This window comes from Festucalex cinctus, chromosome 5 (genome assembly GCF_051991245.1).
Source record: "Festucalex cinctus isolate MCC-2025b chromosome 5, RoL_Fcin_1.0, whole genome shotgun sequence".
Classification (NCBI taxonomy): Eukaryota; Metazoa; Chordata; class Actinopteri; order Syngnathiformes; family Syngnathidae; genus Festucalex; species Festucalex cinctus.
In genome coordinates this window covers 7,561,911-7,568,096 of record NC_135415.1, presented here as the reverse complement: position 1 = coordinate 7,568,096, position 6,186 = coordinate 7,561,911, and positions in this window count along the sequence as shown.

Genomic DNA, 6,186 nt, shown 5'->3' with positions numbered 1-6,186 from the left:
TGTATATTTTTTTAAATCCATTTTTCACTTTTAGTCATTTATTAATTTATTTTGAATTTTGGCTGTTTTGGTCCTCCATAGCTATTATCCAACCAACCAAAATACGAAACAGAAGAGAATAATCATATATGATCCCATTTTAGGTGATACCAGGTGTTAAAAAAAAAAAAAAGGCACTATGAAATTAGAATTTTTAATAAGTGAGTTTTATTTTCTTTGCAATGAATGTTTAAGTCTTAAAATGTGACAAAACCTGTAACAGGAGCCAGCCTGTGTGTGATGAGAGTGAAGGTTTTGTCTGTTAGCATGTCGTCATACTATGCTCACTATGCTGACAGGTAAGATTGAGCACATTAAAGTGCTCTTTAATTACGTCATCCATTTTAACGTCAATGATCACATAAGAGCTTTAGACAAAAGCAATATTACAACTGAAATGCTCAATGTATGTACGACTGATATAGATGGATATATTTCATTCTCATGAATTGTTATGGTTTACAGATTTAACCTATAGGGTGCATGAGTACTACCTCGTATCAACGACATATGGTACGACACACAAAATGTGAACTCCGTAGCTGTGCTTAAGATTTAGTCTTAAATAACAGACGCACAATATTAATCAACGCAACAGTTTTGTAAGCTGTCTAGATGTTCAAACGGGAGCCTTGCTTTGAGAAGAGAAGGTTGTACTGTCAAAATGGCCCCTCGTAGGTTAGCAGTAGTGCTAAGTGCGGTTTAAGCTTCCTCTCGTAGCAAAATTCAGCCTTCCTTGCTGCATGGTGCCATCTCGTCTCGGGTTTTTGAACTGAAAGAAATGAAATGTTACAATAAACCGCAATAAGCCTGTTCTTTGAAACTTGAAAGACCAATGTCACATGCAGTACAGTATTTTCCATTTGTCAGGAATTGTTTAAAAAAAAAAATGTAAGTGTGCACTGTAAAGTACTGTAAATTCTATCACATATACTGTAACTCTCCATGCCACTGTATACAAGCAATCCTGGTCAAGCTTAAACTAAAAAGTGAGATGTTTTACTCAGTAGATTCTAAAACAATGCAATTGAATGTATTATAGGAACATTAGTTTAGGTCAAGCCAGCATTCATGAAAACGGCCACAGGCTTCATTCTCCAAATGAGTATTAGGGCCACACTGGAAAGAATATACATGGAAATTGTCACGATTACAACAAAAAAATATCTCAAGAAAAAATAAAACTTTTGTTGTAATATTACAGTAAACCTGTTCAATGTTAATTTGAGCTGTCAAAATTAATCGAGTAATTGACAAGTCATCAATAATCAAATTAACTAATTTGCTCCCCAAAACGTATAAAAACGTTCTATTTTAAATATTGCCATGGTCCCAAAAATGTATTACAGAAGGCTTTGATGCAGCTAACCTGAAGAGGTGGCTTAAAGCAATGGTAGTTATTACAAAAACTGCCAGCAGGTGGCAACCAAGTATAAGAGATCAGCCAGGGCCATGTTGCATGAATCTATTTTCCCCAGTCTTTTCAACAGATTTTGAATAACGATGAAACTTAGCTATATTCTAATGCTAATGGCCGCAAGACGGAAACAAATACAAATATACTTCTGGAGTTGTTAGCACATCCCATACATCATTGTACTGGGGGTTTGAATCGGGGCTCTTATACTTTCTCTTCTACTATTCAGATTTGATTTTCTCATCATTGTGGCTCTAATACTCCGCTGTGGATGTCGCACTTAACACCCTAATTACTGGTGTAGTTCACTTGTCATCTTCTGACTCGAACACCTGTTGCAAAGCACATCTCTTATCTCAGCTACTGTGAGATTTGCACTAAAAATAAAGCTGCTGGGTGAATTGCGTTTCTGTGTTGTTTTTTTTCATGTGCCTGCATGGCTTCTAAAATTTGCCTGCTGTCAATCGTAAATTCTTCTCAGGGGAGGGGTGTTGAAGTCTTGATTTGAAAATATGACTTTGTCCATAGCCACTATGAACAGAAGACTCTCTTTATAGTGTGGCTGTCTGAGGGCTCCAAGACTGAATAGGTCCCATATCACAGTATCCACGACATCCCATGCAGCTCTAATGACACAACAAACGTTGTGAAGGGGGATTAGGCCGGCTTACACGGCCCCTCAATGCACCTCCACTTTAGGCCTTCTCACCAAGTCCCATTATGCTGCAGTTGTGTTTGTATAGCGGGATTGGTGATGCAGGCCCTGAGAGTGAGGGTACAATCGGCCTTTTATTTTCTTCTCTACACTAACTTCATAAACAGAAGCAACTGGATTGTTTATTCAAGCATGTTTATGTTCAAGTAAATTTATTTTTAGTGAAAATTCAGTCAAGTGTGGCAACTTTGGCCAAATAATCTCTCTTCTGAAGCCTGTGCAGACAAGGGAAAGGGAGTGCATGGGTGGGATAATAGTGCTGATGAGAGTATGACCTCCCGCAGAGGTTGCCAGATTGCCAGATATCCCCCATGGAGCATCTCTGAATGGATTTGATGTACATGATGAGGTCATAAGTTGAACACAGCTACACGCAGCACAAAGTCCAGTATGGAATTGGCTCTGACGATTTGATTTTCAGTGTTTATATAGCACAAAATTCTCCAGAGTTAAAACAACACTTAACATTGTTAAGTTGATCCAACTGGCTTTCAGAGTTGATCTAACACTGTGCGGAGTTATTCTGACACTTGGCGATTAACTCTGTGAAGTAGCGCCTAGTTGGGACAAGGGATGTAACGATAACGGCAATATTGTGATATCGCAATATTAAAACTGCCACAATATATCATCGTCGTCATGTCACGATATTAAACGCAATGAAAAACAAAAAGTCAGGTTGATTTCCATTTGTGCAGTTCTAGCACCCTCTGTTGGCTAGTTATTTAGTGCAGTTTAATTTTCACAAGACATGTTTTGGCCCTTCTATGTTTAAAATCCACGTTAATGGTCAGATGAAGGGGGACGTAATATGCGTGTGAACTGAGTCAATATGTGGAGGAACTCAATTATGGAGTTAGAATCATGCCAAAACCCCGTAAACACAAGAAACGTGATCTATGTACCAAAACCTGTTCTACGTACACAAAACCTGTTCTACGTTGTCAACTTAAGCTTACCCGCAGGACTTAAATCGGGAAATATGTCCTGATCGACTCTCCAATTAAAGGGTTAGAAATTCCCCTTTTTCCTCACCAGCTCTAAGGCGTCAGCGTGAGGAGACGGGAATTAGATAAGCCGATATATCAAAGTGGATTCACCTAGGTTTGTTCACTGTCTTCTTATCATGAGGCCAATCCGTTTCCATCCACCTATCAATCCTGAGTGAGTAACCACACACACAGAGCCCAGGAAGGATAATCTGAACACCTCACTTAAATTGGCAGCTCCACTTTTCTAAGTTGTTTGCATTTGTTATTGACCTAGTAATTTAATAATCCTTGTTAGGATCATACGGATTTGTTACTTATCAAGCAGGAGTATTTGACTCATTAATACAGATGGAAGCATTGGTTAGAGATTATTCAAATACATTTACCTTCTTCCAAAAGTCCGATGCTGCTGTCCTTCTTGGAGGAAGAAAATATAATAATAATGCGGACTTATAAAATGTCCAAAATAAAAATTAAAAAGAAACAAATAAAATAATTAATCCACAACTGGTTCTTCAATTATTTCATATGGACTTATAAAACGTCCTTGGACTTATATAACGTCCAAAAAGAAAAGAATAAAAATAAAATCAAAGACAAATAATAAGGTCTTATAAAACGACCTTGGACTCATAAAACGTCCAAAAAATAAATATAATAAAAGTTAAAACAAACCAAACAAACTAATTAAATCACAATTAGTTTTTCAATCATTTTATTTGGACTTATAAAACGTCCTTGGACTTATATAACGTCCAAAAATAAATAAAATAAAGGTTAAAACAAACCAAACAAACTAATTAAATCACAATTAGTTTTTCAATCATTTTATTTGGACTTATAAAACGTCCTTGGACTTATATAACGTCCAAAAATAAATAAAATAAAACCAAATAAAATAGAGACAAAACAATAAAATGATTGATACAAACATTGTCTTTTAAACAATTTTATTGACAATAATAAGACAACCAATATTAATCATAACAATCACATTTAATGATAAAACCTTAAATCAATAAAAATAAAATAAAATAAAAACAGGAGATCAAAAATAATATAACCTTTTACAAACGTTTTCTAAGATTGATCATTTCTCGGAAAAGCTTAAGACCTGATTCACAATAAGATGTTTTTGGCTAAAAATAATTTGAAGATATGAGAGTGTATTAAATGGCCCCTACCCTAACACGCGATTAGTCATTCATATCTTCCTATTATACATCATTATTGCTAAAAGATTTGTACATTACCAATCAGTGAAGAAAAATTCCATTCACGGCTAGTCCAAGTCCTTCGGAAAAAAATCGTAAGTCCTCAAACAGGCATAAATCCATCTTCAGAAATACTCTCCATCCAGACCAGATCGCAGGGTAAAAAAGGGGCGTCGATCGCAGCTGGTGACGGCTTTTTATCCCCTTGGGTCATATCACTGACTTCTTCCGGTGAATGTCCTTCCGCCTCCTCATATCAAAGCGCGCTTGTTGAGACTCATTCTCAGTAATTTTCCATAGATGAGTCGTGAAGTCATACATTCTTTACAAATGTGTCATGGATACACAACGTTGAATGATGAGTCATACATGAAAATATGTCAAGGTCTTAGCTCTATTCGACAATAATAAACGTTAGAATCAATAAAATCATATGTATATTAATTAAGCAAGCATGAATAACATATATATACATGACATGTTAAATCCCAAATTCTCTCAGGGCACTTAACAGGTTAATTCTAATCTCTGTTGCACATCTTGTATGTCATGTTGAGAAACAATTCATACAGTTAATCTTTTCAATGCAGTTACAGCAATATTGTCAGCGATAAAAGACAGTATCGATTATAAATAAAAGAAAACAAAAAAAAAACAACAAAAAAAAACGTCATAGTTGGACTCAATGTGCTATAACCATTGCTCCATAAATCAGGTTAACAATTGGCGAATATAGATTGTGTTGTGTATTATTACTTAATTCAGGATATCATTTATTTACACTAATTTATATCTGGCCTTATAAGGAATGTGTGTCCGGGCAATGCTGAGTGGGCGGCTTAGTTGTACAGGTTTGGCGGCATCTTGTGGTTACCTTGAGGAACTACACCCAGAGGCCAAAGAATAATTATCGGTCTTACAGACACCCATTGGTCTCTAACTAAAAATTGAGTCTAGCCCATTAATTTGTTATCTCATTTTACATGATATGGCGTTTCATCTGACTCTACTCAATCTACTCAATTCAACAACGTATATAAAACCTGTGATCTATGTAAACAAAACCTGTTATACGTACACAAAACCTGTTCTACGTACACAAAACCTGATATATGTACACAAAAGCTGTGTTCTACGTACACAAAACCTGATCTATGTAGCCTACACAAAACTTGATCTACGTACACAAAGAACAAAAAATATTTTGTGGACATAAAAAGCAATTCTACAACTACGGATACAAGTCACGTGACTTTTGGCAGTTTTATGTGCCGAAAACTCAAGATCCACACGCGCAAAGCCAGTAAACTTTCCAGCAGGGGGCGCTGTTGAATCAGCGCCGTACTGAGAGAGCGTTTGGCCAACTCGTTGAACAACTACTACGCTGTGATTGGTCAACTGCTGGTCACATGACATATGGACGCCTTGTCGTTACCATGGTACGTACATGGTACGTACACAAAACATTTTTTGTTCTTTGTGTACGTAGATCAAGTTTTGTGTATGTAGATCAGGTTTTGTGTACGTAGATCACGTTTTTTTGTGTTTACGGGGTTTTAGCATGATTCTAACTCCATACTCAATGTGTGCCTCAATATTAAGTGTTAATAGAGATTGTAGGTGTTTATATGCATTGCTGTAGCGTACAAAAGCACAATATTGTTTTTTTGTGTGTGTTTTTTTTAGTATCGCCAACCTCCCTTACAATATCGTGATAATTGTCATATTGTCATGTCGTGATAATATTGTATCGTGATGTTTGGATATCGTTACATCCCTAGTTTGGACACTATTTAACTCCTAATATGT